The 12715-nt window shown below is 42.4% G+C and overlaps 1 protein-coding gene across 3 annotated transcripts in view; it reads left to right on the forward strand.

Moving 5' to 3' along the window:
* Positions 1–12715, forward strand: part of ELOVL6 (ELOVL fatty acid elongase 6) — a 151957-nt gene that overhangs the window by 2289 nt on the left and 136953 nt on the right. The window lies entirely within an intron of this gene.

Raw genomic sequence — 12715 nt, forward strand, 5'->3', positions numbered from 1 at the left:
GGCCCGGCCTGCCCCCGGCGAGCTGCGGCGTGGCTGGTGGCGAGGGACCCTGGGGCTGCGTCCGGCCCGAGCCGGAGGCTAAGGCAGGGGGGGGGGGCCGCGGGCCGCGTGGAGGGACGGCACGTGCGGCAGGGACACGGGCGCAGGCTGGCTCTCCCAGCGGCCGCCCAGGCCACGAGCTCGGGCGTGGGTCCTGAACCCGCGGTTGAGGAGTCGATCGGAGGCCACAGCGCTTCGGGGAAGCCGAGCCCCCTCGGGCCCGGCCGCCTGGGGTCCTTCTCCAGATGCACTTCCTCCTCCCGCGGAGGGGGTGGCGCTGAAGGCGGGAAGGGGGCGGTGACCGAGCCGGCGGGCGCCGCGAGCCGCGCAGCTGGCTGGCCTGGGGCCGGGCCTCCCGGGCAGCTGTTTCACTCCCCTCGGGCCCACCTTCCTCCCCCTTTAGCCCGTGCGCGCGGCTTTTGCTAACGTCTGCCGTGTCTGCAACTTGCAGCATGTGGTTGAACCTGCCTTTCCAGAGCCGGCTTTCTGCCGGCTGACCCCATTCACTGTCTGCCCGCCCTGCCTAGCACACCGCGGTCGATACTGCCTGTTATTTACTTGTTGCCTCTTCTCTGAGGCCACTTCCTGTGCGTGCTCCAGGTACCGTTTCCCGCCTCCTGTCTCCATTCACTCAATTAGTACTCACTGAGCCAGACAGGGACTGTCGTTTTCAGTCCCGGGGGAAGAAGTGCCCTCCTGGGACTGAAAATGACAAAAATGCGCCGATTTATCTTCTCCTGTTGGGCTGTGACCACTGCTTCCTCCTTGCTCTTTATCTGTACCTTTCTTCTGGCAATATCTTTTCCTGGCTTTTATTTATATACCTGGATATTTACATATAGACTGTCAGCTCTTGAGGGCACTGTTCTTGTCGTTTTCCAGTTTTGATTCTGAAAAGCCCCTAGCAGAGAGCTTTGGACAGGGCAAATGCTTGAGAAGACCCAGAGTTTAAATACTAATTGGGTCCATTTTAATTACCAGCACTATTTATTTATACCTGTGGTTGAACATGCTTGGCCTCTGCCTACGTTTTGGAGACCGTGTCAGTTACATCTTGGGATTTTTCCCTTCCTGGCTTCTGCTCTCTGTTGACTTTATGTTCTTCTTGGATTGCATATTGCAGTCAAAGAACCCTGCTGGCCCTTATCCCTTCCTTGCAACTCTTCCTGATTCTAATCATCTTGCTTTCTTATTTTATCCCAGACTTCTGCATTTTGCATTTTCCTCAATATTCTAGGGGCCCAATTTTTTAACTTCCCTGCCTCCCCTCCAAAAAAACCTACAGCCCAAAAATCTTGAACCAGATTTTCCTTTCATTCCCCTTAATGTTAACAGGAGAAGGGTGCTACATAACCGAGGCTTAGACCCTCTTGAGGAAAGGGGAAGTTAAGGAAACCACAAAATCTTAGCTTTTCCAGACTTACTAAATTAAAATGTTTGAAATCGCTTCTAGAGAAAAAACACAAAATAATGAAGCTTCTCTTCTGACTTTTGAGAGTTTATTGGTAATTGACCTTGAAAATCTCTTAGTATCAAACAAAACTTGTTAATTTAGAGAACTAAAACTTATCTTGCAAAACTGAGCCACACTGACTTTTGAAGAATTGTGGGGAGTCTGGAGTGGTGTTTTGCCAGTATGCATTTGTGCCAACTAGCATCATTTAAGAGGACCTAAAGTAAGAATAGTTTATTACACATGTATTATATTTCCATAGCATGTATTAGTGGAATGGGAGCTCATTTTGGAGTGGTGTTTGTATAAACACTAAAGGGTTCAACTGAGGCTAGTTTATCAAGTTTATTGCTGCTTTAATGAATGATTAACCCGATACTCATTGGCATAGACATGAAATACTGTAGACTTTTTACTTTTCTAGCAAATAGTTTCATATATAATAGATTAGAATAGCAATTGAAAAGGCAAAGTAATAGATATATTCCCTTAGAGAATCATCCTGAGCCCCATCTTGAAAATACATGTCCAGTTAAAAATATCCTGCCTGGGTAATATTATCTGGTAAATAAGAGTTAGTGCATGGGGTAGAGGAACGTGCCTGCTTTTAGCTCCAAATAGTGTTTCTGAGTTCCAGTTTTACACTGAAAAGTCCTTGTGATTTTACAGCTTTGAAAATAGAGACATTTTGTTCTTTTATGAGATGTCTGGCTTTCACCTGTTCTTCTCACTAATAGCTGACTTAATTTAGAAGTCTGCTAGCAAAGTAGCAAGATCACCTACTGATTGGGAATGCAACATGAAATTCATTGAGTGAGAAGGGAAGCTGGGCTCTGCCTTCTCTTTCAGTAGCCTGCCAGGTTTGTGCTAACAGCAGTGGATGCTAGTTGCTCCAGTTGTAATTGTCTGGCCAATGATGATTATCTTCTGATGTCTGCTGACACGGTGCTCACCAATAGGAACGCAGGAGGCCTGTGCTGACTGCTGTAACATTATGTATGTGAGGTGACGTTTTCAAAGGGTTTGCCTAGAACCTCATGAAACCCTCCCCCTCCTGGCACCCTCCACACATGCAGCCTTTCAATGCTTTGTATATTTTTCTGACTTTCTCCCTTCTCTCCCCGTGTGGTGATGACTATAAAAAGGTTTTACTGTTTGTATTTTATATTCTGTATTAAATAATCTGTAAGATAGTGTAGGAATTTCTGCAATTAAATACTGTCCTGCTGAGGACAGTATTCACAAATATTCACAAATTTGTTTTTACCAAAGTGAAGAAAAACTGGAATGAAACACTTTAAAAGGAATTCTACATCTGTATGTTCTTATGTATGAGGTTTGGAATATAACATGATGAACAGTTTCAGGATTATAACATTAAAAGCGTTATAAACTTGTATTAATATTTTACTCAAAATATAAGCAGCATAATGTTGATGAAACTTTCCAAATGCAGACATAGTATTCGGCTGTTGTTTTATCTGTTGTGAGAAATGCCATGAATTACTTCCTGAAATCTTCCTTGTGACTTTCTGCATGCATTTGTAAAGACAGTAGCTGGAAAATAGTACAGTCTGTGACCATGGAACAGAGCAGGCCAGAGTTTCATTTAATCTTTAACATTACAGCACAGCATAAAATCGGTCAGCTCTCCAGGAAAATACTATGTCCATATTGTGCTCATCACGTTGCTTGCCATTTTTTTTTTTTTGGAGAATCTCATTTCATATTAACTTTAGGATTGAAAAGTCCTAAGTATGAGGAACTTAACATGTCATTCAATAAACTTTAGAAGGCACTGAAATAGAGGTGTAATATGTGCTAGGTTAAGAGTGAGAAGAATGAGAAAATGTACAGAGGAGAAAAACGTGAACTATGTTATGGTCTTAGAAAGTAGTGAAAAATTGTGCTGGAACTCTGATCTCAACTTTCATGTATCTTTTAAGAAATGATGACTATTCATACAGTCCTGAAAGCCAGCTTAATGCAAATTATTTTCTGATTATATTATCTATTTACATTTAGTTATAAATGTTGTATGTTAATGAAATTTTTACTTAAGTCCTTTTATTAAATTAGAAGTTAAATTTTGTGCTGCCAGAAGATTGCCTGTTGCTTTTATGTTTGATGATGATTCTAGAAGTGTCAAAGTATCAAGGTTTTAATTGGAATTTAACTCCAAAGTCAACCTACTCCATATCTAAGTAAAGTTGCTTTACTTCTTTGAAAGGAGAATCTTTCAATTTAGATAGTGGAAAGTCTATCAGGGAGATAAAGACTTAGAAATACTTGGGAGAAAGTCAGGTTTGGAGGCTCACACCTGTAATCCCAATACTTTGGGGGGTCGAGGTGGGAGGATCACTTGGGGCCAGGAGTTCAAGACCAGCCTGGGTAACAGTGCAATCCCATCTCTAAAAAAATTAAAATAAAAAAATGAGCCATGTGTGGTGCTCACCTGAGTAGTTTCAGTTACTACTCAGGGAGGATGGCTTGAGCTCAGCTATGATTTCACCACGCACTCCAGCCTGGGTGACAGTAAGACTGTCTCGCGCACACATACACACACAAGAAATACTCAGGTGGATATAAAGTAATCAGGTAATCAGCCTTGAGCCGGTGAAGTAATATGGCATTATTTGGGCAATTCAAGAATTTATCTTTGCTTCAGCGATCTGGAATATTCCAAGTATTTTCTAAAATGAGTTACCCAAATATTGATTCACTCAATTTTTCGCATATGTACACAGGTCAGCTGGGCTGTCCTTTATTCATGGGAACCAGACTTAAGTCCACACAATTTGTCTCAGCCCTGCCTTTACTCTCTGCCTTCCTTGGTGTCTAGCTTCAAATCCACCTGCTCCCACTGACTTTCTACTTTGTTAGGAGAGCTTAGGCATTTCCCTAGAAAAGTTAACTATGCCACATATGTTATTTCTGTTGATAACCATAGGGAATCTGAGTGAAAGTAAAATCTGGTCTTTTTGTGAGTTAAGGCTCATAATTTCACTCATTTATCTGTATTCTGATGGTATGTATATTCAGGCAGATACAAATGTTGGTATAGTTATTCAGATTTCAGGGAACTTTAAAAAAACAGCATTGCTAATGATATTTAACCTCTCACAATTTATTTTAGAGTTAGATTAGTTCTTTTATTTATTTATTTTTTGAGTTGGAGTCTCTCAGTCTGTCATCCAGGCAGGAGTGCAGTGGCATGCTCACAGCCACCGCAGCCTCAACCTGCTGAGCTCAGGCAATGTTTCTACCTCAGCTTTCCTTCCAGGTAGCTGGAATTATAGGCACAAGCACCATGCCTGGCTAATTTTTTGATTTTATTGTAGAGATGAGGTCTCACCAAGTCACCCGGGTAGGTCTCAAGCACTGAGACTCGGGTAATCCTCTTGCCTCAGCCTCCCAAAGTGCTGAGATTACAGGCTTGAGCCACCAAGCCTAGTTAGAATAGTTATTTTTTAAATATATGGCCCTAGAGTGAAGATTATGAATTGTAATTTTAAGTTGGTTGAGCGAGAGTCATCCCAAAGCATGGGATCATGTAGGTCATCTAAGTTCAAGCCTATGTATTTTTTTTTTTTTGAGTCAGTCTCACTCTGTCACCCAGGCCGGAGTGCAATGACACGCTCACAGCCACTGCAGCCTTGACCTGCTGGGTTCAGGCGATCCTTCCGCCTCAGCCTTCCAAGTAGCTGGAACTACAGTCGTGTGTCACCATGCCTGGTTAATTTTTTTTTTTTCATTGTAGAGATGAGGTCTCGCCAAGTTGCCCAGGCCAGTCTCTAACCCGTGTGCTTAGGCAGTCCTGTCACCTCAGATTATAGGTGTGAGCCACCATACCCAGCCGAGCCTATGCATTTTTTATGGTTTTTTTTTTGAGCTGGAGTCTTACTCTGTTGCCCAGACTGGAGGGCAGTGGCACACTCCTGGCCACCATAGCCTCAACCTGCTGTGCTCAGGCGATCCTTCCCCCTCAGACTAGCTGGAATTACAGGCATGAACCACCACGCATGGCTAATTTTTTCATTTATTGGAGAGATGTGGTCTCGCCAAGTTGCCCAGGCTGCTCTCGAACCTGTGAACTCAGGCAATCCTCTCAACTTCGGCCTCCCAAAGTGCTGGGATTACAAACCTGAGCTACCGCGGCTAGACTTTTTTTTTTTTTTTTAAAGAGACAAGTGTCTCTGTCACCTAGGCTGGAATGCAGTGGCGTTATCATAGCTGACTTCAGTATTGAACTCCTGGCCTTAAGCAAACTTTCCAAAATGCTGGGATTATAGGCATGAACCACAGCAGCCAGCCTATTTTAGTTTTTTTCGAGTTACAGTCTCACTCTGTCACTTAGGCTGGAGTGCAGTGGCATTATCACAGCTCACCATGACCTCGATCTGTTGGGACTACAGGTCTGGGCCACCATGCTTAACTAATTGTTTGGTTAACTGTAGATATGAGGTCTTGCTATGTTGCCCAGCCTTGTCTTGAACTCTTGGGCTCAGGCAATCCTTGCCTTGGCCTCCCAAATTGCTGGGATTGCAGGTGTGAGCCACTGCACCTGGCCTAGTTTTTTTCTTTATAAACCTCTTATAGAAGAGTTCCTAACTGAAGTATGATAAGGAGAATATCACTGTTATAATGTATTTTGGGGAGGAGGATCCCTCCTCAACACACACAAATATGACCATATGTGTTTTTTTTGAGTTGGAGTCTCCCAGGCTCGAGTTCAGTGGCACACTCATGGCCACCCCAGTGTTGACCTACTGGGCTCCGGTGATCCTTCTGCCTCATACAGGTGCATGCTATCACACCCAGTTAATTTTTTGATTTATTGTAGCAACGAGGTCTAGCCAAGTTGTCCGGGCTGGTCTTGAACCCTCGGGCTCAGGCAGTCCACTCGCCTTGACCTCTCAAAGTATTACAGGCTGAGCCACCAAGCCTGGCCTATGACCACATTTTAAGTGAAACAAGCTTTTGAGAAAACTCCATTTTCTTAAAGATAAATTTCAGATGTTTTTGTTTGAACCTTAATTTTATTAACACTTAGAGCTAATTTTTAAAAAATGATCCTTTGAGTTTTGAGGCTGGCTTTCTGAATTGACTACTTGTTAACTTTTTTTTTTTTTTTTTTTTGAGTTAGTCTCACTCTGTCACCCAGGTTGGAATGCATTGGTACAGTTAATCTCACTGCATTCTCGACCTCCTGGGCTCAGGCGATCCTTCCACCTCAGCCTCCCAAGTATCTGGGACTATAGGTGTGTGCTACCACACCTGGCTAATTTTTAAATAATTTTTTGTAGAGATGAGGTCCTGCTATGTTGCCAAGGCTGGTCTCGAACTTCTGTACTCAAGTGATCCTCATGCCTCAGCCTCTCAAAGGTCTGTGGTTATAGATGTGGGCCACAGTGCTTAGCCTTCTTTTTTTCATCTTTGAGGTTTTTTTTGTTGTTTTTTTTTTAAATCTTTGAGACAGGATGGAAGAATCTTACAGGTACACATGGAAAAGACATGATCATCATTTGAGTGAGAACAATCTCATCAGAAAGCTTCAATGCCTGACAGCTAATGTTGAAGTGAAATTCTGAGAGATGAACGCTGCAGGGCTCCAAGGAATAGATGTTTAGTATTCCTCTCCTTCCTTATCCTCTCCTTCAACAGAATCCACACCACCCTCACAATCCTTGTCAGGGCAACCATGTCCTCACAGGCCTCAGAAAACTCTCCTTCCTTCATCCCTTCACCTATATACCAGTGAAAAAAGCATGCTTGGCATACATACACCAAGTCACACTTTTGGTCTAGGCGAACCCAGGCCTCAGCAATGGCTGTGGTGATGATCAGTGTACACTTGGCCAGGCACCATGGTGGGAGACTGGTAATCAATGCCAACCTTGAAGCCAGTAGGGCACCAATCCACAAACTAGATGCTGCACTTGGACATTTTATTTTTTTTTATTTTAGTTGGAGTCTCACTCTAGCCCAGGCTGGAGTGCGGTGGCATGATCACGGTTCACTGCTCACCAGTCTTGACCTTCTGGACTCAGGCTATCCTTTTGCCTCAGCACCCTGAGTAGCTGTGCCTTGGTCTCCCGAAGTGCTGCAATTACAGGTGTCAGCCACTGTGCTTGGTTTTGATGGTAGCAATGGCAGCGTTGACCTCTTTGGGAACCACATCGTCATTGAAATTCTGTTGGATCCACATTCAGGGCTCTGTCAAATCTGAGGAAATCAGTGATGGAAAACACAATCTGGTTAATAAGATGGCAAGGTTAGTGTAGGTTGGGCTATTACTGCATTAAAAAAAAAATCTCTAGCCAGGCATGGTGGCTCAAGCCTGTAATCCCAGCACATTGGGAGGCAGAGGTGAAAGGATTGCCTGAGCCTAGGAGTTTGAGACCAGCCTGGGCAACTTGGTGAGACCCTGTCTCTACAGTAAATAAAAAATTAGCCAGCTGTGGTGGTGTGCGCCTGTGGTTCCAGCTACTTGGAAGGCTGAGGCAGAAGGACTGCCTGAGCCCAAAAGGTTGAGGCTGCAGTGGCTGTGAGTGTGCCACTGTACTCCAGCCTGGGCGACAGAGTGAGATTCCAACTTAAAAAAAAAAAAACTGCAATGTTAATAATAACTGAAATCTCAAGTTTTCCTATTTTTTAGGCCCAATTGCTTAACTTGTTTTATTGGTAAGGATGATGTCAAATAAAACTTAAAAGGTTTTAAGCTGCTAGACCCACCTCAGCTAGAGTAATTGACTATTGCAGGAGAAGTGAGCTCAGTACTATTGAATGCTTTGAAGTTCTTGTTTTTTGGAGGCTTAATGAAAAAAGACTTGATGAAAAGTTTTACTCCTGAAACTTTAAAAAAAAAAAATTTGAGACCTCTGTTGAAGTCGGTGGGTGTCTTAAGCATTTAAGAGCTGGACTAGCAGTGGTTATCATAAAATAAGGGTAGGAAGCTCAGTAAATTGTATTCTGCAAAAAAAAGGAACTCTTTTCAAGTTGTACAAGTTTCCTCTCAAGTTTATGACTTTTTGATATTGACTTAAAGATCTTATAAAGTAGAGTAGATTTTCTTTATTCTGGAGCAATGATACTAATAGTTGATACTTACATAGTTGCTCATTGTTTATAGGCGTTCTTTTGCAATACTTTATAGATGTCAACTGTGAAATCCTTACAACCACACTTTGTATCATTTGTACAATAGGAAATGCAGGCAGTAGGACGAGTTGGGATTTGCAGGTAGGGACAAGTAGAGATAGGAACTAGCTGCAGGCTTGACTAAGGCTTGCATGGGATAGGGGAGCATCACACAGACTTCAAGCATACCCTTATCTGATTACTAATGTTCAGTCAGTAAAACAATGTGCTTGAAAACTTGGACTGCATTGAAAACAAATAAGGTATTAGTCAGTGACCTCACAAGTGTCTCTTGTCTTAAAATTTTCACTAAGTGGATCCTAAACACTTTTTTCTTTTCTTTTTTTTTGAGTCAGAGTGTCTGTTATCCAGGCTGGAGTGCAGTGACACTATCACGGCTCACTGCAGCCTCGACCTCCTGGGCTCAGGTGATCCTTCCAACTCAGCCTCCCAAGGTGATCCTTCCAACTCAGCCCATACCCACCCAACTAATGTTTTGTTTTGTTTTTGTTTTGTAAAGTTGAGGTCTCCTATGTTTTCCAGGTCAGTCTTGAACTCCTGGGCTTAAGCCATCCTCCCATCTTGGTCTCCCAAAGTGCTGGGATTATAGGCATAAACCACCATGCCCAACACTGAACACTTTTAGGCCAGAATAAATACAGGAAGCCCTTGTTAGTTTTATTGGCTATAATGAACATTAAACTAAGAACTACTATTTTCTGAATATTAATTGTTCAGTAGCTATCAACACTTTTTGCACTTGCAGAAGGCCATGACACCTTTAGTGATGCTTCTATCACAATTTTGTCTAAAACAAGCTATTACATACAGACTCGGAACATTTCTTATAAAGTTTTGGTCTATAAAATACTGTCTGTTTCTCTGTGATATTAACCTCACGCACTGAGCTTAGTTCTAGACCCTGGGATTCTGTGTTTTCCACTGGGTACTGTCTGCAGCCAGGCTTTCTTCACAACGGGTTTTAATAGCTACTTGTAAACAGCCACCCACTGTTGCCAGTCAAAAAAAAATATGAGTGGGTTGGGGATATCCCTATTCTTGGAGGTCAGCTTCTATAATGTGAAGAATATCTTACATTGTGTTTTGTAAGTTTTAAGTTCTTTTCCTGACTTTTTTATTGAGTTGGAGTCTCATTCTGTAGCCCAGGCTGGAGTGCAGTGGCACACTCATGGCCACAGCAGCCTCGACCTGCTAGACTCAGGTAATCCTTCAGCCTCATCCTTCCAAGTAGCTGGAACTACAGGCACACGTCACCACACCCCGCTAATTTTTATTTCCTGTAGAGATGAGGTCTTGCCAAGTTTCCTGGGCTGGTCTCGAACCCATGCGCTCCGGCAATCCTCTCACCTTGGCTTCCCAAAGTACTGGAATTATAGGCATGAGCCAGTACGCCCAGCACCTTTTCCTGATTTTAAAGTAAGAAATGAAATCATTAAAAAATATAAAGATCCAGGAAAGAAAAATACCTTTAATTCTTATTTAAGGCAGCCACTATTATTTTGTCACATATCCTTCAGCCTTGTTTCCAAGTTTTTTTTTTTGTTAAGTATACTTTAGATACTTCAGAACATAGCAACAGCAGACTGAGTTCTCTATTATATGCCAGGGACTGCACTGGACACTTGACATTTAGGTACTATCTTATTACATTTTTAAATGCTTTTTTTTCCCTCTTTACAGTATGCTTTTTTTTTTTGCCATTAAAACCTCTGTAAGTATAATTTCCAATGGCTACTTAATTTTTTTTTTAGAGATGGAGTCTTGCTCTGTCTCCAAGGCTGGAGTGCAGTGGCTATTGCCAGCGTGATATTAGCACATTATAGCTTCAAACTCCTGGGCTCAAGCAAACCTCTTGCCTCTTTCTCCCAAGTAGCTGGGACTACAGGCAAGTGCCACTGTGCCCAACAAGTCTACTTAATATTTTATTGTTTAGGCTTAAGTTATTTTAGATAAATTCTCTCTTAATGTGAACATATTAAGTTTCCAATATTTTACTATTAGAAATAATTCTCTGATGAACATCTTTGTATGTTAATCATTCTACATATCTAATGATTTCCTTTGGATAAGTGTAAATTATAGTGCCTAGGAGAGGAATTCCTTTTTTTTTTAAGGTTTATAGTACCTACAATCAGGTTGATACCTAGAAATGTTAAATAAATGTACATTTGGCGGAGAAAAAGAGTATCACACCCTTCTTAGCATCAAAAATGATCTCATTGGCCAGGCACAGTAGTTTATGCCTGTACTGCCAGGGAGGCAGAATCGAGAAAATATCTTGAGGCCAGGAGTTCAAGACCAGCCGGGGCAACGTAGCAAGACTCCAGCTCTACAAAAAATAAAAAATGAGCTGGTTGTGGTCTCCCAAGCTTGTAGTTCTAGTTACTTGGGAGAGCTAAGGTAGGAGGATCGCTTGAGCCTAGGAGTTCAAGGCTGCAGTGAGCTATGATAAGTTGCTATGGAAAAAGTGATGTCTTATTGTTTTAATTTATATTTATTTGGTTTCTAAAGAGATTCAAAAATTTTCCATGTGTTTGTTTGGAGTTGGAGTCTCACTCTGTCGCCCAGGCTGGAGTGCAGTGGCATACTCAAGGCCACCACAGCCTCAACCTGCTGGGCTCAGGTGATCCTTCCATCTCAGACTTCCAAGTAGCTGGAACCACAGGTATGTGCCACCACACCTGGCTGTGTTTGTTTTTCTTTGCTGTTGTAAATTATCTGCACCTATCCTTTTCTGATGAACTTCTTTTCTTCCACTTTGGCTACATTAGAATATTAGCTTTTTGTCCAACATGATTAGTAGCAAGTAATTTCTTCTCTAAGCTGATTTTGATGGTCAGGTCCAGCAACTAGTTTAGTACATGAAATAGAATTATTTTCCATCATCATCTAAATTAATAGAAACAGCTGTTTATCTCTTTATAAATAACCTCTAGGCCGATAGCCTTAAGAGGAAGGGAAGGAGAAGAGAAGACAGGCTCTGTCTCTTAGATTCATCCTGTGAAATATGGGTAGAGAGGGATTCATTTCTTGGATTTCTTGTTCCTTTTTGGATGTTCTTATTCATTGCACTTATTTTTCAGTTTGTCCAGGTGTGGCGATGAGTATTCACAGTAGTATGGCAGTGCAGGGGTTAAGCATGTGGGCTGTCAAGCTGGCGAGGCTGTATTCAAGTCCTGCTTCTTTCCCCAGGGACTGAGGGATCTGCATGTTAATTAGGTTCTGTATGTTTCCGTTCCTTCATCTCTAAGCTGGGAGATGATGGTAATAATAGTATTGAGGATGATGAAGATAATTAAATTTGCCAGTCCACCTTAGCAGGTTATGAAAATTAAACAACTTATTGTACATGAAGCCCTTAAAACAGTACCCAGCAAATACATTTTTTGTCTGCGTCATAGACAACAAGATCAACAGATCAAGATGGGAAAGGGAGGCTGTAGAAAAATGGTCATGCATGGACATGGTGGCTCATGCCTATATTCCCACCACTATGGGAGGCCAAGATGGGAGGATTGCTTGAGCCCAGGGAGTTCGAGACCAGCCTGGGCAACATAGTGAGACCTCGTCTCTATAAAAATCAGTAATTAGCCAGGCAAGGTGATACATGCCTATAGTCCCACCTGCACCAGAGGCGAAAGGATTGTCTGAGCCCAGGAGGTTGAGGCTATGGTGAGCCATGATTGTGCTACTGTACTCCAACCTGGGCGACAGAGTGAGACCCTCACTCAAAAAAAAATGGCCATACAATCTGTCCTCACACATGAGTTAAAGAGCTATATTACATAGGAACTACCAGCAAGGTAGATCGTGAGGAAAAAAAGAGAGTATGACATAAGCTCCTCCTTGAAGAAACCTATAATCTACTTTGAAAGATCCAGGCAAGAGAAAACACTGTAAATATAAATGTGGCTTAATAAAAAGTGTGGTACCCAGCTTTGCTATGCACATTTGGAAACATTTTTAGAAGCTATGCTTTACCTTCAGTTACACATAACCAACACAGTGTGAAGTACAAGCACCCCTGGTGATAGACACTGATTACTCATTTATTTTCTAGAA

The sequence above is a fragment of the Carlito syrichta genome, unplaced genomic scaffold (assembly GCF_000164805.1).
Source record: "Carlito syrichta isolate Samal-C Ts95f unplaced genomic scaffold, Tarsius_syrichta-2.0.1 Scaffold308583, whole genome shotgun sequence".
In the NCBI taxonomy this organism is placed as follows: Eukaryota; Metazoa; Chordata; class Mammalia; order Primates; family Tarsiidae; genus Carlito; species Carlito syrichta.